Genomic DNA, 25,872 nt, shown 5'->3' with positions numbered 1-25,872 from the left:
TAGAGGGTTAGAGGAGGGGGAAGATGGGGGGTAAAGAGTCTGGGTTTCTGGAATCCAGGAGAGGGTAACAAAGGGCCGGTATAGTTCTGCAATGTTGAAGTGGGTATGCTTTCCAGAATTCATCACCCATATTCGTTTGCACATCACTGAACAACAGCAAAGCTAAAAATACTTGGGTTATAAAAGAACAGGGCATATAAAAGAGAAGAATGATTGGTGCTTTCAAATTTATGATGGATTAAGCCACTTTAGGTTGGTTGGCTTAAAATTTGTTAAAATACACAAGGTTAAAGTATTTTAACCTTGTGATTGACAAAGGTAAAATCACCTTCATTTTGGGGCCTTCTATTAGTGCGACTTCCTGCATTCTGTTATCAAGAGAGCTGGAGGTGGCCTGTAGCCCTGTTGGAGTTCCAACAGATGAAGGGGATTTGAGTGGGGTAAGGGGGGAACTCTGGGTCCCTCACCCACACTTAAATGAGAATAGGTCAGATTTTGCAAAACTGCTTTTATCAGGATAGATCACAACACTTCATGTGGGTAAAGGGATCCATAGCTTGAAACATCTGAAAAGCCACTGATCTAGTCTAATCTCAGCCCAGAGGAAGAAGCAGAAGAAGGCCCATGTGGTACCTTTTCCAAGGTCACAGGTCAAGGGAGGCCACCTGAGGGGCATTTTTGCACAGCAGAGGAAACAATCAACAAAATGAAAAGGCAACCTATGGAATGGGAGAAAACATCTGCAAACCAATGCCTGCTAAGCGATTAATATCCAAAATACATAAGCAACTCCTACAGCTCAATAGCAAAACACCAAATACTCCAATTAAGAAAGTGGATCATCAGGGAAATACAAATCAAAACCGTAATGAGGTATCACCTCACACCTGTTAGAATGGCTTTCATCAAAAAGACACGAGACAACCAGAGTCACAAGGATGTGGAGAAAAGGGAACCCTTGTGCACTGTTGGGGAGAATGTAAATTGGCTCAGCCACCATGGAAAACATTATGGAGGTTCCTCAAAAAATTAAAAATAGAAGTCCCATAGGATCCAGTAATTCTACTTCTGGGAATATATTCAAAAGAAATGAAATCATTTTCTTGAAGAGGTATCTGAACTCCTACGTTTATTGCAGCATTATTCACCACAGCCAAGATGAGGAAACAACCAAAGTGTCCATCAATGGATGAATGAAGAAAAAAATGTAGTTTTCTTGGTGTATATGCATGGGATATTATTGACCCATAAGAAAGCAATCCTGCTCTTTGTGACAACATGAATGGAAGTGGAGGGATTCCGCTAAGTGAAATAAGCCAGAAATAGAGAGAAATCCTGTATGCTATCACTGATGTGTGGAACGTAAAAAAGTAAAATAATAGAACCAGAGAGTAGAATGGTGGTTGCCAGGGGTGGGGGTTGGGGGGTGGGTAGAGGAAATGGGGGGATGCTGGTCCAAGGGCACAAACTTCCAGTGATAAGAGAAATAAGCTCTGGACTTTAATGTAGAGCATGGTGACTATCATACCGTAGTGCATACTTAAAATTGGCTAAGAGTAAATTTTAACTGTTTGCACCCAAAAAAAGGTAACCTATGTGAGGTCACGATGGAGGGTTTAACTGACTGGATCGTGGTCATCACCTCACGATGGATACAAATCTCAAATCATCACATCCACATTGTACACCTTAACAAAATTTTGTCAATTTGACACACAAGTACGTTTGTCAATCTGACCTCAGTAAAACTGGGCGTATGGGGGAAGAATTGGGGCAACTGAGAACTCAGCAAACAATACTCATTTCATGGCCTTTGACATCCAGGCTTCCCTCCAGGCAGAGCTAGGCCCCCATGCCCGAAGCAGGCCAGCACAGGCGGTGAGGGTGGTGATGGGGACACGTGGGGACACACATGGCCAGGCTGGGCCAGAGCAGCAGGGGCTTGTTCCCATGGGGAGTCTCCCACCAACAAATGGAACTTAAGCAAAGAGTCTGGTTAATAACTTTTCTCCAACTCATTCATATTGCAATATTTGCTTATTTTTCCTTCTCCTTCCCCTTAGCTCCCCCCCCCCTTTTTTAAAGATTTTATTTATTTTAGAGCAAAAGTGATCTCAGAGGAAGAGGGATCACAGAGGCAGAGGGAGAAGCAGGCTCCCCCCTGAGCAGGGAGCCCGACACGAGGCTCGATCCCAGGACCCTGGGACCATGACCCGAGCCGAAGGCAGACGCTTAACCGACTGAGCCACCCAGATGCCCCACCTTTAGTCCCCTTTTGAAGACTATCTAAAGCCAGTCCCCCTACCCCACAACAAAAAACCAACCCACCACCACCATCCAAAAAGCCACCTTAAGAAAAGGGATGTGTGTTCCCTAAGGAAGATCAAGAAGTACTGCAGGTTTGGAATTTCCACTGTTGCCAAAGAATGATGACCCAGAAGCAGAAAATCGTTAAATTCACTGGTTTCACTTGTACAACAGCACACAACATCGTACCCGTTCCTGCACTGCCCACTGAATCAGTAAGTTCAGAGGGAGAAGGCCCAGCAGAGGCCCTAGTAAATCTGTCTTTTTGTATTCTAATCATAAAAAGTATTCCCCTCACTTTCTCACACAGGGCCTAACGTCACCTTCACTGTGTTTATCAAGACAGACCAAGTGTCTTCACCAAAGCTTGAGCATTTCTCTTCTTTGACAGCACACACTGATTAAATCTTTCCAGAGAAAACTTCGGCAGATCAGAATCCACCTTCTTGCCAGGACAAAGGGATAGACTTTACAATTCTGGTAGGTCTTCTCCCTTTCTTATTGTCAAGAAAAATAAATAAAAGTGATAGAATTGGGGGCACATGGGTGGCTCAGTCAGTTAAGCGTCCAACTCTTGATTTCAGCTCAGGTCCTGATCTCAGGGTCATGAGTTCAAGTCCTCCACTGGACTCCACATTGGGTGTGGAGACTACTTTAAAAAAAAACCAAAAAAAAGTGATAGAAAGAACCCCTAAAGTAACTATCCTACTGATTGTAAATTGAGGAAAACTGGAGTGAACACAGGTGGTATACAAACCAATAATGCTAGATGAGCTTTCCCTTGCAGGACCATTTCAGGGTGGAGGACCCCGAGGGGATTGTGACTTTGCTTGCAATGACATTAGTGGCAAGAGACCTTTCCAAAAGGGGCTGTAAGTTACGAGTTAACAAGAACTCTCTGTGAACTGATTAACTCCTCCATATTCAGAATGCCCACTTAAAAACGTAACAAATCAAAATGACCTTTCCAGCACTCACCAACACTGCAAAATCTCCTTAAAATATGTGATGCAACTCTCTGTGCTTCATGAGCAATTCACCATGAAAGCTCCGGATCGTACAATACAAAGTAGTTATGGGCATGGTCCGCTCACCGAGAATTACTGAGATGCGTGGACTTGGTAAAATATGTCCTGGTGCCTTTGAAAGTCATCCGCGTAATTGCAGAGCTTTCTAATCCCCGCCGAAAACCCATAATTGTGCCAGGATCAAGTAAGGCTCTCCGAACCCTGGTCCGGTAACTGGATGCACAAACCTCCCTTTCAATTATTCCTGAACGATGGCACTTGAGCATCCGTGGGGAAAGGGAAGCAGATCCCCTGCACTCACCCCTCTCTCTTACCTGCCACTAGTCAGTGATTCTGAAATCACTAGGCACAGCTGGAACTCTCTTTCCTGACCTCCAAACTTGGGTATTTACAAACCGCCTAATGAAGAAACCACCATCTCCCGACCACTAGATAGACAAGAATGAACACTTTTATTCTAGAGTTGGATAGGAAAAGTAATTTCCATCCCACCGAGCCCTAAAGGGCTGCCTTTCATCCCACTGGGGAAGGTGTGAAGCCTGCCTTGTGCAGACTGGCCTGGCCTTTGATGGATTTATTGACAAGATCTACTGGCTAGAGGAAGTGCAGGGATATACCTTTTGTCGAGAAAGAAGAATGTACACCACCGATGGGCTTCCGGGACCTCATTAAACAGTCATTGGGCTTAGAAGATCATGTCTACAATGTATTAGGATCAGGAGGAAAGCATTAAAGGCATTTCTCAAGTTTAAAGGAAAACAAAATTTCAAAAGCAAGGTAAGCTAGCTGCCAGTGTCTGCAGTTAGTGGAGATGCAGAGTCTTTAACTTTGACAGACTCTGCTGTGTGAACAGGGGTTAGCTTCTGCACCGCTTCCTCACTTACGTGGTCTGTCATGGGCTAAAGAACAGGACCTAGAAGGAGCCCTGGTCAGTCTCATTTGAGAAGGGCAGGAGAGGGTAAAATAATAGGAAACAGAGTTAATTTTGCACTGACCTCTAGATCACAGTGGGGACAAGACGCTGTCTTTATACTATTTTACAATTTCAATAAAGCTCCAACATTACTGCATAGCAATAAAGGGAAGAACAAGGAACCACTGCCTCGATGCTGCCTACATTAAAAGGCTCTGCTGGAAGCCTAATTGCTTCTCAGCCAGAGTTACTTAAATCCCTAGCCCCCAGTAGAACACAAGTCATTCTCAAGGTGGAGTGTGTTCTGGATTTAACTGGAGTCAGGGAACCCTTGTTCAGATCCTGAGCTTAGGTTCTCAGCACCACTGGCAGAAATGGATGAACTTGAGCAAGTTGCTGAACTTCTTAGAGCCTCCATTTCCTCATCTGTAAATCGCGACAGCATAATTTAAATTTCAGGGCTGTGGTGAAAAGTCAAGGATAAGAAACAGTGAGAAGTAAGTGAATTAACCATAAAATATGTTCCACAATGCCTAGCCTATAATAATTGCTCAATAAAAGTTAGTTCCCTTCCAGTTTTTTTCACTTTTGATGGTGGCAAAGAAACTCTTGGAGGAAGAAGAGAGCACCAGGTAGTGTAGGAAGTTGACACCAGGTCTGAGCTTTCTCGCTGCTGCGGTGGCGGATTTCGCCGAAATACACTATCAGTCCTCTAAATAGGTTCTGTGTACCACCTGCTGAAGTCTCTCATTGCAGGGAAGGCACAATAAAGTGCCTGACAAGCGAGAGATTTGTTCAGAGCATTAGCCATCTATCCCAACCCCTTGCAGATCCATGGCAAAGCTTCCTGCTACTGACGACTCCCAAAATGGCCGCCCTCTAAGCCAAAAAGCAATGCATGAGCTGTTTCATTGCCTTTGGTCATTCACATCCATTTACCATAGAAAAAGCAACGTGACTGACTCCCCAAAAAATGAGGTGAAAAGGTGGTAAGAGAAAGGAGGAAATGGCCAGATGGAAGATCAGCTAAGGCACCCAATTAAAACAAACATCTCTTTCCTGCCAGGACACCAAAGCAGGAGCCTAGCCAGCTTTGCAAGTTGCTCTCTTAGCCAGTTGGCTACATATATGATGGAAACAGAGGTCCAACAACAGAAAAACAAAATCTCCTTCCCACCAAATCGGGAGTGGTCAGAAATGCATGTGAAGAAAACTGCTGTCGTGGGGTCCCATATTTATTCTCTCCACATGGTACAGAATGCATTTACGCAGCTCCCATGCTTGGGGGCTGTTTCTCTAACTACCAATGCCGTCAATCCCACCTGCAATCTAAAAACCAGGCTCTACATTTGCTTCCTCCTCTCTCCACATGTAATAATGGAAACACCATTTTTCATGCTCCAGAAAAATGCAAACACAACTCAACTGATCCACTTCAAATCTTCCCAAACAATTCAACTGGGGAGGAAAGCAGATGAGACATTTCAAAGTGGAGACAGCTGGACATCTTAAGGCATGGGGATAGTGGATGTGTGTAGAGAGCAAAGTCTCTTTGAGGTAGAGCTATTGTTGGTTTAAAGCACAGGTGCTACCCTGATGGGTGCAGATCGTATGGGACTGCATGTGACATCCTTTAGGGCCCTAACAGTACTGCCTTCTCTACAATCTAGGGGTTGGCTATCATGCTAGAACATAAGTGACTATCAGACAAGTCCGGTCAATTGCCTTCAGTCACCTGATTAGCCTGAATGCCTTTCCAAAGCCAAAAATCAGACACAGTTTGAAGTCTGTCAGTCAAACAGTTAAGGGCAAAAGATCAGTAGTTAATATGACCAAGCACAAGCCACAGGTGTGGGACAGAGGGGCCTAGGCATACCAGGGTCTAGGACTGAGGCACCAACCACTTATCAATGGAAGCCTATTCCTTTCTTTGAATGCTTTTCAGTTCTTTGTAAAACTAATCATCAACTCCTTGAAGAATCCTTGACGGTAAGGACCCTGAAGTCCCTTTCAATTCTCTGGTCCTTACTGGAGCTGATGGAGAAGGGACCAGAGGGGCAGGAGACAGACATCTCAGACCACTGAGTTGCACCACTAAACTCAACACCCTCCTATGCTGCGTCAACTCAGACTGGAAACTGCTTCCCCCAGGAGAGCTCTGCCCCTTATGAACCCACACGTGGTCCAGGAGCTTTTGTGGCTCACGATGACTGGTCTGAGTATCCTGCTGCTGACACCTTAATGTCAGAAGCCATATGGAAAATGAGGTGGAAATGAGCTAAAGGGGAAAGAATAGAAAAGCGGAGCCTGCCAGCTATAAAGTAGGGAGCTGGGGTGCAGACCTGCGATTCAGAATGGAGAGGGATAATCACAGTGCTGTGGGTGCTCACACACATCATTGGTTTTTATTGGAGATCTGGGGAAGAAACCACAGAGCAAATTTCAGGAGTAGAGAATTTTCTTCTTAAACCAGCACAACCACCACTTTACCACCAATGGCGCCAATGTTCTCATACCTCTCAATAGTGGAGAGTAGCTCTGAAAAATTATTTTTTTCCTATTCAAAACCTTTCCCTGCAATTCATGTGTTACTGCAAACATGTGGCCTTTCTTGAGTCCCCCTTTTCCCATCCCCTGTCCCCCACCACCACCACACAAAACAACCGGCTTGAGGCTATAGAAACTCCCAGGGGAAAAAAAAAAAATCCCGAGGGGAGGAGGGGGAAAGCTTCACACAAGAAATGAGAAAAACAGGATTCCTATCCTTGAGTTATAAAAATTGAAAAGTATGGGGGATTTTATAGACCCACAAAGTGATGAAATGAAGAGAAAGACATCAAGTCTACCCAAAAGGTGATAAAATATTTTGGTTTTTGGTTGTGAAAAAGAAAATAAATCATTCAGATGACTGTCAGAATGCCTCAAGGAGAAGGGCATTGAATAGGACTTGGTTATAAATGTTGTAGAGAGTAATAAAAGAGCTGGGTTTGGGGCGCCTGGGTGGCTCAGTTGGTTAAGCGACTGCCTTCGGCTCAGGTCATGATCCTGGAGTCCCGGATCGAGTCCCACATCAGGCTCCCTGCTCAGCAGGGGGTCTGCTTCTCCCTCTGCCCTCTTCCCTCTCATGCTCTCTGTCTCTCATTCTCTCTCTCTCAAATAAATAAATAAAATCTTAAAAAAAAAAAAAAAGAGAGAATGGAGACTTGAGGCATAATTGTTTAAGTTAAATAATACTGGGGCACCTGGGTGGCTCAGTTGGTTAAGCGACTGCCTTCGGCTCAGGTCATGATCCTGGAGTCCCGGGATCGAGTCCCGCATCAGGCTCCCTGCTTGGCAGGGAGTCTGCTTCTCCCTCTCCCACTCCCCGTTTGTGTTCCCTCTCTCGCTGTGTCTTTCTCTGTCAAATAAATAAATAAAATCTTTAAAAAAAAAAAAAAAGAGCTGGGTTTGTTTCCTTAGTATTGGTCTGGTTGAGCCTTCCTATTGCAACACAGGAATCGGGGGCAATGGTACAAATCTGTTGGCCACAGGGCATGCATATGCATTATTGCCTTTCCGGGCTGGCCCTATGCAAGGATCCCCGAGCAGCTGCTCGGGTTCCCACTGAACATGGACACTATGGGCCATGTTGTCAAATGCCAGAGCCTCGGGATCACAATTTGCTTTATTTTCATGACTACTGATTACTTTATATATACCTGCTTATAAAAGAGGGTTGGGTGGGGCGGGGGGTTGTCCTTATTTTTCTTGGTCCCAGGAATTCGGGATGAAGAAGGCAAGGCTCCTGACCCAAGCAGCTCAGTCTAAGGGGCCTTGGATTAATTCTGATATTGTTTAATGATGCATTTCAAGTGCCTGAAAGGCAGAGAAAGGTGACAGAGTAGCTGTTATAAAAGCAACTGTTGATTTTATTTATTTATTATTTTTTAAGATTTTATTTATTTATTTGAGAGAGAGAGAGACACAGCAAGAGAGGGAACACAGCAGGGGGAGTGGGAGAGGGAGAAGCAGGCTTCCCGCGGAGCAGGGAGCCCAACGTGGGGCTTGATCCCAGGACCCTGGGATCATGATCTGAGCCGAAGGCAGATGCTTAACGACTGAGCCACCCAGGCGCCCCTGTTGATTTTATTTAAACCCCGGAAGGATTAGTTAAGGATTTGTAAAAAGACGCAGGATTTTCAGCTACCTCACAGACTTGTATTCAGCCTTTTTCCTTGAATATTTTCTTTTTCTCTTCTATATGTCAAACGCTGCTATAAGCATATGATGACTCAACTAAGTCTTAAAAGTTAAGACTCAAAACCAGGTTTCTCTAGATCTGTAATGAATATACATATTAAGAACTCAGAAATAAACTGAACTTTGGGATGAACTGGAACCACACATGCATGCCAGTCAATATTCATCTTATTCATCTCCACAATGGCCCATATATCCAAATTTGATCTGGGACTATTCAGTCATCCAAATCACCTACAAGGGGACCCAACAGCAGTGCTGAGAACAGCGACACCATATGGGGACAGGTAGTATCTGTAAAATGAAAAGGACTCCAGCTGCCTTTCAGTGGTACCTGTCTAGGATGGCCCATGTCTTCTTAAGTGTCAAGGTGCTCTCCCCACCATCACAAGGACAAGGCCTTCAAGTGGCTTGACTGAGATTGCCACCAAACACTTCGTGATCAACCTGCAGAGCTACTAAGAAGTAACAGGCAAAAAAAGGTGCTCCCAAATCACCATATTCATAGCCCTATCTTTACAATTTAGGTCTACACCAGGCAGGCTGGAGATCTGGTAACTCATAGAATCATTCTACGCCGACCATTAGGATGGTCACTTTTGACCATATCAGACAATTCAAGGTCTCATATAGACACACGGCTACAAACCTACAGCTATGAAGTATTTTTCCAGAATGCGACATGACTCCATGTCCAAGGTACGTTTATATAACGAGTATTACTAAACAGCTACCTTGGCCCTAGAGTCCACTGCCTGAAGATTCTTATTCATTTGGAACCAATATGAACCAGGCTGGATGACTCAGGGGAACAGTAATGATGGGATGAGTAATCGTTCTCTTGAAGTCACTAGTTAGGATAAAAGCAGTTGTTCATTACCTGACAGGACAGGTTTCTCAGGCTGGCCAAAAACAGAACAAATAAATCAATGTCACTTTCCTCCCTAACACCTTAAAACTCTCTATTTAAAGTCTGCATTTCAGCTCACAGTTCCAGGAAATCCATCCACAGAATTATCCCTTCAGCCTCTCCCTTACCAAGGAGAGAGGATAGAGGTGGCAGAGAGGACATTTGTAACCTTTGTGGAAAAAATTCCTATAGAAACACCACCTGGCAGTCACTGCCTCAGTTATTTTAGGAATTCTTTATATAAAACTAATACAATGCCTATTCTAACAGGGGGAACACACATGCTGACACATACAAGCCTCTAACACAGCAGTTCATTGTAAAGACTCGAAAATTGAAAATCTGTCCCTTTCAGATAACCAATCTCAGGAGTAAATCCATAAATGCATTAGGGATTCTCATTTCCTAATTAATCTGCATCCCCCCCACTATTTTCCATGTCGCATTACTCTAATTTACCTTTTGGGGAGAGAGACGTTAAAATATGGTTTACTTACAACTAATAGAGAAGTCCTGGGGAGCCAATGCACAGTACAGTGAATATAGACAACAGTATCGTATTATAATCAAACTTGCTAAAAGACTAAATCTTAATCCAACCCCTAAAAAAAGAAATGGTAATTATGTGATGTGATAGAGATGCTAACTACCGCTATAATGCTAATATTACAATATATAAATGCATCAACATGTTGTGTACCTTCAACTTAGACAATGTTGTATGTCAAACATATTTCAATAAAAAATTTAACAATATGATTTAGTTCCAAATGAAATGCTACTAAAGACAAAAAAATAAACTGATTTATTTTTTTTTTTTAAGATTTTATTTATTTATTTGACAGAGAGAGACACAGCGAGAGAAGGAACACAAGCAGGGGGAGTGGGAAAGGGAGAAGCAGGCTTCCTGCGGAGCAGGGAGCCCGATGTGGGGCTCGATCCCAGGACCCTGGGATCATGACCTGAGCCGAAGGCAGACGCTTAACGAATGAGCCACCCAGGCGCCCCCAAAATAAACTGATTTAATAGATGGCAAGTAACTATCTACATTATTCCCTCATTTTGGAGTTCCTTTGGATAATAGCTGAATAGCTTTATAGTATGTGTGATTTTGGTAATAATCTGATCGGATATATTGCTGAGGCTACAAAGAAAACTTAAGTGAAAAGGCCTGACCACACACCCGATCAAAGTACACCTGAAGGTTAATCGCGGGAGAGAAGCAAGGAGCCTGTGATCAAGTGCCCACTGCAGGTGACATCATCGTCCATACACGTTGATTCATCCTCCATCTGGTGGTGCCACACTGGGTGGCTCGTGCAGATCTGCCACACTGAAGTAACCACCTTTCTTTGCCCTTTTCTTAGCAGTTTTCCACATTTGGAAAAAGGGGGGTAACCCGGCTAATAAGTAGAAAGGACTCGATGTTCACAGGATAAACATGGAAAGTGATCATGGTGAAAACAGGAGAATCATGCATGGGCTTGCCATGTTTAGACCTAGAGGAAGTTTTCATGTCTATTCTAGAGACTTCTTGAAGATGAAATTTCAAGAGCTGCTTAAGGTTACATTTAAAAAGCTGTGCTTTAGCTGCATTGCTAATAACAACCTCTCAAGAAAGAGCCACTGAGGATAATAAGAAAGTTGCCCAAGTACTTGGTGCCATGGTTAGAAGCTGAGGGATGCATGTGCAGATGCGTAAACATGCATTCTAACCATTTTAAAATGCCTTCTTCAGCTCAGACTTCCTTGCCAAGAGCCAGCCTAGAGCAAAGTCCTTTCTTCTTTTTTTTAAACTCCCTTTCTATGTTTATTATTAAGCAATCCTCTTGGCTGCTAGGGGGAAAAAAAGGAGGGGCTCACACAGACTTGCAGGTATTGTCTTCCTACAGCACTGGTCATAAAACAGATGAGAAGGGGAAGCAATGAAACCCAGCAATCCTAGGGTGAGTCAAAACTGCAGTGGATTCAGGTGAACACCAGGTCTGAAATGGCCTCTGTGGGGATAAGGTGACTCAACCTCCCGTTCAGGAAACACGAGGACTTTTGCAGGCACTCAAGGACCCTGTGGTGAACCAGTCTGCAAGGTTCATCCTGTACACCACTGTCACAGAAGGCCCAGCTGCCTCTCACCACCTCCTCTGTCCCCAACGCTCACATCCCACTCCTGGGCACCGCCAGTCCCCCAGCATATGCAATGTTAGCCAGAGCCAAAGGAAAAGTAATGTTCATCAACCAAGCCTACGGAAAAACAAAAGTGTAGGTTTTGATAGTCCTCGTTGGCCAAACAGGTGGGAGCTAAAGGGGTACTGGTGTGCTGGACAGATCCATCCCAGGAAGCAATTAAGTTTATAGCCAGGAAAGAACAGCCCCAAAGGCCTTGGAAACAAAAGAAGCTTCCTGCCCATGTTGTGTTGGCTCATTGTGCCATAAAGGCAGGCTGAACTATTCGGTTGCAACAGCGGACAGTAAGGCACTGTTTAGAGAATATCTGCTGTAGAGACCTGCCTATCAGGTTTTCATTTCTATGCTAGGCAACAAATTGTTCCAGCTGGTTCAAATCAGAAAAAAAGCAAGCAAGTATCCAAAAAGGAACAAGTACTCAATGCAGGACAGGATTATAAACTCTTTAAGATTAGCTGAAGGAACAGATTATAAAAGTAGGTTTCCACCAGTATGGGGAAAGCATCACTAGGATTTCTTGCTTGACAGTCAAGAGATCTGGCCTTCCGGGAAGTTCCTGGTGTGGGAAGGGGAGACGGAAGGGGAGGGCAGCTAGCAGCAGCCTCTCCCTTGTCCCTACCCTGTGTTCTGCCCTACCAGGTGGGGCTGTGCCTATTTCGACTGCCCGTATTCCAGCTTAGATTCTAGCTGGAGTCCGTATTAGGGTGAACATGCAGTTTCTCACATATGCAGAAGTTGTGGCAAATACCCCCCAGTAAGGGGAACAGTCAGTGATGCTAACCCGAGTCCAAGTAGGAGGATGAGGACCTCAGAAGGAGAAGGCTCCTTGCAGAGCCCAGAGGCAACAGTGAGATTTGATGGAGAGAAGATGCTAGACGGCTAGAATAACTGCCCTCAAGTCTTAGGCTGGGAGTCTCTCCCCCATTCTAGTGGTAACTGCAAAGTGCTGGCCCCTAAACATGTTCCACACCTGTCAGACTGAGGAAGGGGCCATGGGCCACTTCATTCATGGTAACAGGTGTAACCTTATAAATGTTAGTGAAATTTGTCACTTTCCTTATGCCACCTGGGACCGCCTGGAGATCAAACTGAATGTAGTTCCACAAATACCATATAAAAGCAGTCATGAGCCCACCCTTTCCCTGAGGTCATCCTTAAACAAGAAGCTAAATACATTCTTTTCTTTTGAGCTTAGGCTCTCTGATCACCTGAAGCCAAGAACAAGAGACTATCTGAAAGGCTAGGGACAATGTTATTAAATATTCTCCTTCTTCAAACATCTCCCCAGAAAATGAGCAGAGTGACACCATGACCATGACCACCACCATTACCAGACAGCCCCCCCACACACACACTCAGAGTTACTCCCTCTCTCATGGGATCACCAGTGTCTTTACTATCTCCAATTAGGGTCTCCTACAATGTAACCAGATCCATTTTTGGCCACATGGGTATACCCAGAAAGGCTGTGTTCCTCTCCAAATAGCCAATCCCCCTGCCTCTATAAAAACTACATGGTCCAAAAGAGAACTCTGCTAAGAGTCAGGAAGATTTCACTTCCATTAACCTGAGAAGCACTTGGAGTGAATGCAGACTCTGGAGATAGTCGGCTTGGGTGGAATCCCAGTTCGGCCACTTAGTAGCTTTATGGCATTGGTGGGAGTAAGTTAACCTCTCTGTACCTTGGTTTTCTCACCTATAAAATGGGGATAAAACAGTGCTTATTCATAAGACTGTGTAATGACCAAATGTGTTATGACATGCAAAGGACTTAAGACAGTGTTTGGCATTAGTAAGAACAATATTAACATTTGCTGCTATTATTGCTGTCTTTATTATTATTATTATACTCTTGAGCATGTTACACAGCAAACCTCCATTTTCCAAAACTCTCTCAGATGGACTGACAACATCATCCCTACTCCAGGATGGTGTAAGACAAAATAATTGTAAAATAAACTAATTTCAGATTGCTTTCGTATCAAAGTTAAGAACCTAGGGTACATTTCACATGGCCATGAATTCTTTGCAGCTATTCCATTAGGAGGTGAAATCTACTTTCAACTCCCTCGTAGGCACCACCTGAGTATGATGGCATGAGGGATCCCAGGCAGACTAGCAGAGCCCCGCCCAAATTGCTGACCTGCAAAATCATGAACAAATAAAATGGTTGTTGTTTTAAGCCACTGAGTTTCTGGTGGTTTCTTATTATGCAATAGATAACTGATACAGAGCCCCAAACAAATGAGGCTTTATTACCAACAGCATTTCCAACACAAACACACACAGGAAACCAGGCCACTTGTCTGTCTGTCATCAGGCTTACCAACTACCACACGGTGCTGCCAAGCTCTCATCCCGCCCACCTAGGGCCACCAAGGCCACCAGTCAGCTTATTAACTTGGGAAAAGCTAAGGCTGATTAATGATCAAATCTGGGGAGACAGAAGCAAGCTTTCTGTGCCAAGGTAGGTGCCAAATTAGGTCTTTGCAGAGGGGGGTGGTATAGAAATACAGGCCCAAAATGGCAAGATTTGGCTTCCTTGGAAGTAGCTTTATACCATGTGTCTTAAATATTGCACAATGAAGTAGGTAGATGACCTCAAGGCAAAAGCAAACCAATTCAAAGTCCACATCACCAAGTGAGAATCAGGGACAGCCAGTCAGAACCAGCCATGTAATCCCCATGGTCCATGGCTCCAAGAAGGCAGGGAACCCAGAACATCTTCACTTTTTTCTGCTGGTCACAGCAAGAGAATGATTACATTCCAAGCTTTGATTTTACTGTGACCTAAGCAAAAAATAACCTCTCTCTCAACCCACAACACAAAGGGAAAAAATACCAAGTTCCATAGATCAGTATTCTATCATCTGTAACATGTGGGAAGAACTGATAATTAACTTTGTAGGAAAATCACTCTGAAATACATTATGAGAAACTTTGGAAGCTTAAGTTCCTGTCTGTTAAAAGCAAAGCCACCACATCTAAATGAAAACAATCTTATTAATCTGGTAAATTGGATGACCCATAGTGCTAAAGGTTCTTAGATGAAGACCAGTAGCATTCATCGGTCCGTGTATTTGTTTATCCATCCCATATTTGTTGAGCACATACTTTGTACCATATAGTTTTGTGAGTGTCTAGGCATGAGAAAGTTGGGGCAGGGGGAAAGCAGAGAAATGAAGATAGCAAGGAGTATATAAAAGTAGTCAAGACATTTCATGTTTCAAGAGCATACAGGTCATCTTGAAAAACAAAATTCCCTGCTTGAAGCAATTCAGAGTAACCCAGCTGAGCCCAACCAAATTGCTGCATCAATTGGAACTGATCAGGTTATAAATGAAGAGGTTTCAGAAAACTCCTGTTTTCATGGAATTACAAAGCTAACTAGATGTAACTGGTCCACAGATGAAGATGCTAAAATGAAGTAATTTACCCAAGGACTCAACAACTGGTTTCAATACAGAGCCAAAATCTGGGTCTTCTGGGCTCCAGGCCAGCAGGACTTCCACCAACCCCATAGAGACCCCTTTCAAGATACAAGGTGTTTACAATGTGACGGGGCAGAGACACCCCACAATTCCAGCCCATTTGGCAGTGGACAGACACTGACCATCCAATACAGTGAGCAGAAACTCTACACTTGGGGTGCCTGCGTGGCTCACTCGGGCTTCCAACTCTTGATTTCAGCTCAGGTCATGATCTCGGGGTTGTGGGATCAAGCTCTGCACTCAGTGGGGAGTCTCTGAAGATTCTCTCTCCCTCTCCCTCTTCCTCTGCCCTCCCCCAATGCATGCACATGCACATGCACTCTCTCTCTCTGAAATAAATCTTAAAAAAACAAACAAAAATAACTACGCATTTGTCACATGGGAGCAACTCAAGGATACAACTTCCTGTGGAATAAACTTTAGAGCCCTGTAACCATATATGCTTGAGTGCTCAAGCAGCCATTAAAACAGGCTTGTAAGACAAAGGCACAAGAAAATACTTATGTTAGATTTAAACTTCAAAACTTAAATATGTACTATGTGAATAAACTACACAAAGGTAAAAACAGTAGCAAAACACACTAACGTGTTCATGACTGTAAAGCTGGCATTTTTTAACCCTGGATGAGTTTTATTCTTCATTCTTTCTGGGTTCCCTACAGGCCAAACATTCTTCAACATTCTTGAACTACTTACAAGTTTTTTAATGTTTTGGCTACCTCGATGCAGAAGAGACACAATATCAGTGGTGGTCAGAGGGCAAAGGGCATGTGAGCAGGGGCAAGTGTGAAAGTCACGTGGAGGGTCAGCCCTGCATATTCACATGTGGGTCAAAACCTCACCGTGCTTGGCCCCTGTTCTGTGCTGTTCAGTCGGTCGTATTCCTGATCTACCACTTTTGGCTTGGCTATCTAACTTTGGGCAACTTACCTACTCTTTCTATAAAAACCTGTTTCCTGGGAGTGCCTGGGTGGCTCAGTTGGTTAAGTGCCCCACTGACTCTTGATTTCGGCTCAGGTCCTGATTTCAGGGTCGTGATATGGGGCTCCACGCTCAGCCGGGAGCCTGCTTGAAATTCTTTCATTCTGCTCCTGCCCCGCTGCTGTGCACCTGCGTGCATGTGCACGCACTCTCTCTCTCAAACAAATCAATCTTTAACCCTCAGTTCCCTCAACCCTAAAAGATGGATATGAATAGGACCTTCTTCATAGGACTGCCATGCAGATCGAGAATAATGCAAACAAAATGTTTAGTCCAGTGCCCGGCAGAAAGTAGGAGCCAGCAAATGATAGCTGTCACGACAGAGATGTCTAATATAGTTATTATTTTTTATTGCCATTGTTATCACCATTATTATGATTATCAGTATTAGGATGTTCCCAGCACTGTGTTTAACACTGTAACTAAAAATGCATTAAGTTTCCTTGCTTTGGAAGACAGCCCAATGCTCTCCACGCATCTCATTGCTGGACTGTCCCTTCTCTGATCTCCATACTCTCTGGGTTTATTAATAATAGACTCTTCAGTTGAAATAAGAGCTTACACACCACCCAATATGCCCGGAGGGAAATGGTGATAACATACAGATTCCTGCTTGTTTTCTTGGGCCTAATTAGGAGAATACAATGTCATCCTTTAAAAAAAGAAAAAAGGCAAGCAGTAAACCATCTCAGTAGATATTCTACAGAATTCTGCTTTGTGCTTGAAACTTGTAATTATCTTTAACAAACATGGATGCTAATAATTCTATCTGTTCTTTAGACAAGAAACAAGAAGATTTCTGGCTCCATCAGCTCACAATCTCAGACAACTTCCTTTGGAGGCTGCCTCCCTCACCCATTAGATGCAAGGTGGGAGGTCTGTTTGCAAAGCAGAGGGCTTCTGGGCTGGGAGCCAATAGCCCACATCAGGAAGAAGACTCCTCAGCAGACCAGGCTCAGGTCCCTGAGGCCTCAGAAAGATATTCCCCAGCCTTGGCAGCCTGACCAGAGAAAACCAGATCTCAGATTCAGTTTTTTTCACTGAGAAAATAGAGACAGGTCCAACAACTGATCTGGTCAACATGTACATTAAGCATCACACCCAAAACGGAAAGGGCACATGAATGAAGTAAAAAGCAGTCATCAGTAAAACGTACAACTTTAAACATGCCCAAAGAGATGCTGTTGCGTCTTCTATTGGAGTAACACTTTCATCCTATTTTGGATCGGGAAAAAATTTTCTAATCCTTAACATTTAAATGTCCTATAATTACAAATGCTCAGTAATTAGTGCATGCACTTCCTAAGTAGACTTAGCAATATATTTCATTTGATCTAGACACTTCTGAACATCACTCCCTATCCCCCACATATTCCTGCCCCCATCACTGGGATGGTAACTCTGGAACATTCTCTTGTAATTAACCAAATTAGTGTATTATGTGGGAAACAGAGGAGTCTTTCATCCACTAGTCATTCCCTGGGCATGGGGACTCCCTCCTTGGGTTCACCAAAAATAGGACTTAAGCCAAAATCTGCCTTCCAAATCCCAGGACCACAGTGAGAAGCGCATGGTGAGGATGGGCCAGAAAATCTGGCAAGTCATCCAGGAGACAGGCAAAGGACAGAGTCCCAAGATTTCCAGAGTCTGCCCGGATCCCTGATCACCTAACCCAGAGCTCCCAAATGAAGAACAAAGTCCGTCATCGCTTCCATCCTTACCTCCAGAGAGAGTGCGGTGGTCAGGCTCCTCTCTCCGACTGACTGTGAAGAGGTCTCTGCCCACACACAGTAACCAGCCTACCAAAAACAAAAAGATAAGGTAAGAACTACTGTGGGCGATGCGTTACATTCCTCAACAACTGGAATGTTTTCTAACAAAAAAGCAGGTCTCCGAACGTTTGAAAACCTTTCAGACTACAACAGCAGCAACATAGTCAACTGAACAATATCAAATGCATGAAATCCCTGGAATCAAGTCAGGTGGGGCTGTTCGAGGTGCAGAGTGAGCTAACGTTTTATTAACACACACCTGGGGCCCATCTAATTGGGAACGGTAATAACTGGTGAAATCATATACCTCATCACGTCCCTCGACAAAAATGGCTGTTTACCAAGGAGCTGGCAGAACTTTGTATAACACTTACATATATCAGGGTACGTTGGCAGGTCATAGCATTCACACATCCACACACTCAACACATCCACACACAATGAAGACTCTATGCCATGTAACTAACCCTGCTTTGGAAGACAGCCCTACTGGCTGATGAAATGATGACAACATGAGACTTGAACCTAGATGAGGGGGTGGGAGGGAAATGCAACTTTCTTCTACATGCACTCAAAGCAGCACATGGGAAAGACCACACTTATGGCCCATTTTAAGGAAATTCTCTTGTATATTTATGGCCCTAATCTGCGATGGTTAATTTTGTGCTTAATCAACATGACTAGGCTATGGTGCCTGGTTGTTTGGTGAAACCCAAGTCTAGATAATTGTTGTAGAAGTATTTTTTAGATGTGATTAACATTTAAATCAGTAGACTTTGTTGATCCATTACTAGACAGACAAACACACACACACACACACACACACACACACACACACCCCTATTGGTCAGGATTCTCTGGAGAACCCTAATACACCATCTAAGGTCAAGAAAGAATGAGTTAACTTGTAAAATATGTATACGATGTGAAGAAGACAAAACAAAAAAAGAGGCTAGGGCATGAGGAATAGTCCAAAGAAATGTATTTGGTAAGGTATTAAACTATTAGTTGATGTAGTTCATAAATTAGGTTCTGAGCATCCTAGTGGCCAGAGCAATGAAGAGACACAATCACACTGACTCTAAGTACAATGTACACACTTCAAGAGTGTTAGCTTTTCCTTTTTATTAGGAAATTTCTCCCAAGGTGTTACCCTTTCCTTCCCACGGTAAATTCTTAGGGCATCCTTTATCATCCACACTGAAAGGTCAGGAGGGAAAGTAATTAATTAGAAGTGCCTCTATATACAGTAGGGAGTCTGCTATAATGCTTCTTACTGCATCCCTCAGTGAGAGATAGGATGGCAAAGCACAATTCACTGAAGTGATTTAGCAAGGCCAAAAAGAAACCCAAGCACATAGCAATCTGATCATCTGGCTTGATCCAGGGATAAAAATTAGAATTTCTGGAACAATGAATAAACCCTATATCCTTTGAGATATTTCCCAGAAATTTTATTTCTCCCAGTGAAAAGCTGCGTAGGAAGTGGGCTACACTGTACGAGGCTGTGGTCCCTGGCAATTGCCTGGAGAAAGGTTTTCTCTATTGCTGATCAGGGGGCAGATCCATAGCAAAACTGCCCTCAGATAGGTTTATAAGTTCAGGTAATACATGTCTGAGAAAGGTAAGGTTTAATTTTTATAGGTTTGCATTTGTAGAAGTCTTATATACCCTTCTTGCTTTAGAATCAATTTTTAAAAAATTTTTTATTATGGTAAAATATACAAAAAATTTACTACTTTAACTATTTTTAAGTGTGCAACTCAGTGGCATTAAGTATATTCACAATGTCGTGCAACCATCACCATCACTCATTTCCAGAACTTTTTCATCATCCCAAACAGAATCTCTGTACCATTAAACAACGACCCCCACCGGCCACCCGCCCTGCCCCCTGCAGCCTCTGGTAACCTCTATTCTTTCTGTCTTTATGAGTTTGCCGATTTGAGATACCTCATATAAGTGGAATTGTGTAATATTTGCCCATTTGTGCCTGTGTTTAACTTAGCATAATGTTTTCAAGGTTCATGCACGTTGTGCCATGTACCAGAATTCCATTTCTCTTTATGGCTGAATAATATTCCATTGCTAGTATATACCACATTGTGTTCATCCTGGAATGATCTTTTATGTAATTAACTCAATTACTGAATATTTACAATGTGAGAGGTCTGATTTTTTTCAAACATTATCTTTATTCTAAGAACAGTATGTCAGAGTCAGAAGTGCTACTCCAGAAGGAACCAATTGATTGTATAAATCCTAGTTTCAGAATCAGTAGCAGCAGCAAGAAAACAAAAGTCTAAGTTTCTCTTCCCTAAGGGTTAGGTAAATCTCCCCCATAATCTTAATTACTGTTCTTCATGTTTAAAGCTGAAATGAGATTAGAATATCCGCACTATGTGGCCAGTGTGCTCTGAAATGCTTCATATCCTGGTGCCTAAAGCTTATCAAGTGTCATTTTAATGAGCTTCTATCTAACAGCTGATGTCAAGAAGTCAGAGAAACTGCAGTCCTGTGAAGCACTACTTTTTATCCCTACAGATAAAATACCCTGACAGAACCAGCTAGAAAAGCACATCTTCCCCCTAACTGGCTTGCCATCCATCAGTCTTTTCTTTCTAGACATGCACATAAGGGAACAAGTCTTCTGGGTGGACACGTGGGTCCTGAGCAGCACACAACACCTCCCCAGCAAGACAATTTAATAGTTGAAAGAGAACGTGAGAACCTGCACTCCACTCTGGGTTTCACCTTTAGAGCATATAAAAGAGCAGATGGCGTGAAGGGGGGATGCCACCACACACCTGAATTCACAAAAGTGGCCCAGTGTGAGTCATCAAAAGATGTCCGCAGGAAGTTGATGAAAAACCACCATCTTTGCACACTGACAAGGGAATTGCAAGCAAAAATCAAGAGCCATAGAGGATTTAGACCACTTTGTTCAGCATAAACTTCTCAGCTGGGAGGATTTGCTGTCACCCCAGATTGTTAACAATTGGCTGAGCTGAACTTCATTACCACTTTTGTGTTCAGTTAACTGGGAATATGTCATTCAACCAACAAAAGTGGTTTTAGAAAAATAGAATTTAGCCTTGAGTTCCTCCTGTATGTTTTTTAAGACTGATTTCGAAAGCAGGAATTTTTTGTAGATCAAAACAAAATGAACACTGTTAAGATTGTTCTTTTTAGTTTTTAGCTAAACAGTCCATTGCCTCTGAAACAGGAGACATTTCCATGGGTTGCAGAAGCCAGCCCCAAACAGGCTGAAAGTAGGATGCTAATACAAAGATCTCAGAATTAGCCTAATTGGGAAACCTCAGAATGAGAAGACACTCAGTTATCTGTCCCAAGTCATTACTCTACCCCTCTTCTCAGGACATCAATAATATGCATTTTGGAAGTGGATGAGGGGCACAATTGGAATATGAAAATTTCATCTGTGATAGTCTGATCCTCCAACTTGTGTTAAATTCATTCAAACCTTTTTCATGCACACACACTAACACCCCCAAAAATATCTTCCCGTGGCTTGGATCTATTTTCAAGTGGATCAAAACAAGAACCCTGACAAGGCGGGGCCCCTGGGTGGCTCAGTCAGTTGAGCGTCTGAATCTTGGTTTCAGCTCAGGTCATGATCCTGGGGTCGTGAGATCGAGCCCTGTGTCAGGTTCCGCGCTCAGTGCAGAATCTGCTTGGGTTTCTCTCTCCCTCTCCTGCTGCCCCTTCCAGCCCCCTCAAATAAACAGTAGTAGTAGTAGTAGTACAACCCTGATAAGAGAATCAGGGTTCATGAGAAGTATAAAATTAAACTTGAACCTGGTAGAATGCCAATTCCTTTCTGTTGCGGGCTGAATTGTATCCTCTTCCATGTGGACACAGAACACGGATCCAGGAGAGCTGACTGAGGTCTTTATTAGTGTTGGGAGCCATGAACACCGTAGCTTAATTTTCACTCTTCCCTCCAAAATTCATATGTTGAAATCTTAACACCCCCGCAAGTACCTCAGAATGTGACTATATTTAGAGATAAGGTCCTTAAAAAGGTGATTAAATTAAAATGAGGTAGGGTGGGCCCTCATCCAATATGACTGCTGCCCTTATAAGAGGTAATTAGGACACGGACATGTACAGAGGGAAGACCATGTGAGGACAGAGGGAGAAAATGACCATCTGTGAGTCAAGGAGAAAGGCCTCAGAAGAAACCAAACCTGCCCACACCTTGATCTCAGACTTCCAGGCTCCAGAACTGTGAAATAAGAGATTTCTGCTGTTTAAGCCACTTAGTCTATGGCCCTTGTTATAGCAGCCCTTCTCTGAATACCTACATTTCCAGGTAGGAGACCGTACAGGTGACAGGGATACTGTCTCCTACCTCTCAAGGGGTTTACTCTCATTCATTTCCTTATCTCCAACCAGGGTGATCTAGAAATCCAAAGTGACAAGTAGGAACACCTCAAGGATACCCTGAAGATAACCCTACTCTACAACAGGGCACTAGTGCCTGCCCCAAGACCTCTGACCTCCGAAACTATGGGAACTTTCTCTGTCTTTCCCAAATGCTCTCTGCTAACCAGAAGTCACCCTACAAACACTCTTGGGGATACTGTGCCCAGACACTGAGTCTTCATTTCTCTTGCCTCAATACCCAAGGCTGGCTCAGATGCCTTAACCAACCTTAATTCCCTCTCTTCCTAAAAAGAAAAGGAGAGGTTGGGGGCCAAAGAGCTTTGCACATTACAGAAACGAGTCCGGAGCAAGAGATTATCAGGGATAAGAGGACTCCCAGTTGCCTCAAGACTTGATTCACGAGTAATTACTTTCTCCTTCACTGGAGAAGTTCATACAGGATTGCTGACTGATGTCTTCGTTGGTGCTGGGAGCCATGAACACCGTAGCTTAATTTCCACTCTGCATAGATAATGTTTGCCCTATAGCATGGTAGGCATTGGGTCTGGCTTCAGGCACTATGGACTGGACTGTCTGTAGTAAGTCACCAGTAACAGAGGAAGCACAAGGCATCACCTAGCTTGTCCTCATGTCCCAGCTCCATTAGCCTCCTCAAGCTCTGAAGTCTTACTCTGGCCATCTCCCCAAGCCAACACACGCTTGACACGGCTTTGCCTGGAAGGTCCAGAAACAAATGTGAAATCTATTAGAAGTAATGCTGCCGAGCACCCCCGGGGTCAGCGGACAAGGCTCTTGGGTCCTCTCCAGATGCAGTGATGGGGTTGGGGGGTCCCGTCCGGGGTGCATTCCAGCAGCAGGGGACCACTAACTCTCAAGCTAACACTCATGCCTGCCAAGTCCCAACCCCCTGGAAGAAAAAGGAGCACAGACGGATGCAATTAGCCAGGCGAATGGGAACTTGTCAAGCCATTTAGATAAGACAGTACTTGAATTTATTTAGTTCCCATTATGGGAGGGTGACTGTGCTTCTGCCCCCTGCTGATTCTGTGGGCTGCACAGCACTTTCCTAGCAAGGAAGTAAAAAAAGGAGTATGTCTCAGCCTACAAATTCCAGGGCTCTGCCATTAAATCAGCATGCATCATGTCTTCAACCAAGGTGTAATTTGACCTTAATGGAATCAAGGAACACATCCTGTTGACTTTGTCACAGAACCTCAAACTCAGTGATGAATTTTTTAAGTATCCAATTAATAAAATAAATAAATAAAGATTCCCTACCCAGTTCAATCTTCCTTATACCTCCTAACAAGTGATGACATGTTCACCTTGCTAATGGCTCTGTTTCAATTATTGAGTTGTGAACCCCTCAAGTGTCCATATGAGATCTTACTCTTACATCCTTTTCAGGGCCTAGCATAGTGTCAGACACAAAACAGAAACTTGGTAAAGGCTCAATAACTTATTACTTCTTGCTTTTGAAATAACATGCCCTGCAAGGAAGCAAATCCACTCTACCTGCCTCATTTTATCAAAAACAAGACTCCCTCCTCACCCCTGACCCCCATACCCCCTCACCAAACTCACAATAGCAACAGGATCTTCATAATGAATGTCCCCAGTGGATCTAGTGGATCATACAAAACAACAAAGTTACAGATGGAGCTTCAAGGTTGATAAATTCTTGTCCTGTTCTAAAATCTGAGTATAGCTGTCTATTTCCTAGGACTGCCATAACAGGACCACAAGTTTAGTGACTAGCAACAGATGTTTATTCTTTCACAGTTCCGAAGGCCAGAAATCCAAAAATCAAGGTGTCCGCAGGGTCGATGCCCTCTGGAAGCTCAGAGAGACCCTCTGTGCTCCTATACTCTGGTGGCTGCTACCTAACAGTCATCTCTGCCTCGGTCTGCTCATGCCCTTTCCCTGGGTTTCTGTTCAAATCGCCCTCCCTCTTCTAAGGACACCAATCACGGGATCTAGGGCCAACCCTAAATCCAGCATGAGTTCATCCTAAGATCATTAACTTAATTACATCTGCAAAGATCCTATTTCCAAATAAGGTCACATTCACAGGTACTGGGGGTTAGGACTTAGATATATCTAGTTGGGGGGGGGGGTACTATTAAACTCACTAAATATCCAAAGTCAGAAAACATCATCTGTACCAGAAAACCCCACCTTCTTCCCAATGCTCTTCTTCATATTAATAGACTCATTTCCTACTCAGGACCCAGGATGAACTCTTTGAGTCATGTTCAAGGTCCTTCATCCACTTGCTCCCTCGTTCCCTTCAGCTCCATAATCTGTAGTGATGAAGTACAGTTCAATCAGTTCTATCCTAGAGAAGTGCTTATGCCTGTCCCCTCTTTCCCATGCCTGCTGCCTGACCACCTTGGCCCCAACTTGAATTCCCTGTCCCCTATCTGCTCTGCCAGCTTCCTTTACGGACCATGTCACATGTTGCTGCTTTAAACAGTGCCCTATCATGCCACAACCCTGTCCCCAGACTTTCAGCGGCACCTCACCAAATGAAGCCCAATCTCTGGACAGCCTAGTATCCAGGTCCACTAGAATAAGCCCCAAACCCTCTCCCAGTCTTATTTTCCACTGCTCCCCTCCACTTGGTGCAGGGTCTGGTCAAAGTAAGTTACTGAATGTTCTTAAGTAGATTCTCAAAGGCCTCCAAGACTTTCAAGCCCCTCTGCCTAGGATTTATTCATGAATTCAACAAGCTTCTATCTTGACCTGTGTTCCCTTGTCAATGTCTTCACAGAACAGCCCAACTCAAAAGAAAACTCATCCATAAGTCTTTGACGAGTTTCATCAACCACACTGGATTCTTCTTTCTTCTAAAACTGAGAAGGCTGCCAGACAGATAGGGCATTCTTGTCCTCTCCTCCCCTTAGTGATGTGAACATGTGTCACAAAGCTCATGACCGAGTCTGGGTGGCACCCTGCTTCACTCATATGTATATCTTCTTCATAATCTGCCACAGCACCTTGCATATAACATGTGCTCAGAAATATCTGATCAATAAAAGGTATACTGAGTAAGTAATACAGTCTCTGCCTTCAAGCAGCTTACATTCAGGGACCAAGGGAGGATGGGATAAGCACAAAGGTGAACAACAATAACTAATACGATACTGTATCATAGAAGTAGAGATGAAATTCTGGGGGAAATACAAAACGGAAGTTTTGAAAAGGGTGAGCATTTCCTAAAGAAATAGAACTTAAGAGAGATCTTGAAGGATATACAATATTTTGATGAGCAAAAAGTGGTAAGTCAGGAAAGAGAATTAGGTGCAGAAGAAGCAGCATCTATAAAAGAGCCAGGTGAAAGCAAATGGCATTTTCCCACTTCCAGGAAGAGCAGAGCTTTCTGGCCCACTGACTGAGTGAATGGTGAGTAATGGAAAGCAGTGCTAAAAAGGTGGGCCAGCATCTCAAATGCTATGCCAAGGAATTTGAAAGGGACTCTGCAGGAGATGGAAATCATGGAAGGCTTTCAAACAGGTGTGATGTGGTCACATCTGCAATTTTAGATGAGCACTTATATGGTACTGCAGAACCTAAACCTGGGTATGCATCAGAATCATCTGTAGAGTTTCAAGACTGCTTAATACAGAAGGAAAAA

At 43.6% G+C, this 25,872-nt stretch overlaps 1 protein-coding gene across 3 annotated transcripts in view; it reads right to left on the bottom strand.

Annotated features, from left to right (window-relative positions):
- The window catches only part of LYPD6B (LY6/PLAUR domain containing 6B), a 169,504-nt gene that overhangs the window by 36,564 nt on the left and 107,068 nt on the right, over window positions 1-25,872 (bottom strand). For all 3 annotated transcript variants that reach the window (XM_021702855.1, XM_021702857.1, XM_021702858.1), the window contains one exon: window positions 17,775-17,852. The gene's annotated coding sequence lies outside the window, so the exon portion shown is untranslated. The remainder of the gene's footprint in view (window positions 1-17,774; window positions 17,853-25,872) is intronic.

Source organism: Neomonachus schauinslandi, chromosome 3, assembly GCF_002201575.2.
Source record: "Neomonachus schauinslandi chromosome 3, ASM220157v2, whole genome shotgun sequence".
Classification (NCBI taxonomy): Eukaryota; Metazoa; Chordata; class Mammalia; order Carnivora; family Phocidae; genus Neomonachus; species Neomonachus schauinslandi.
This window is presented reverse-complemented; position numbering and strand designations above follow the sequence as displayed.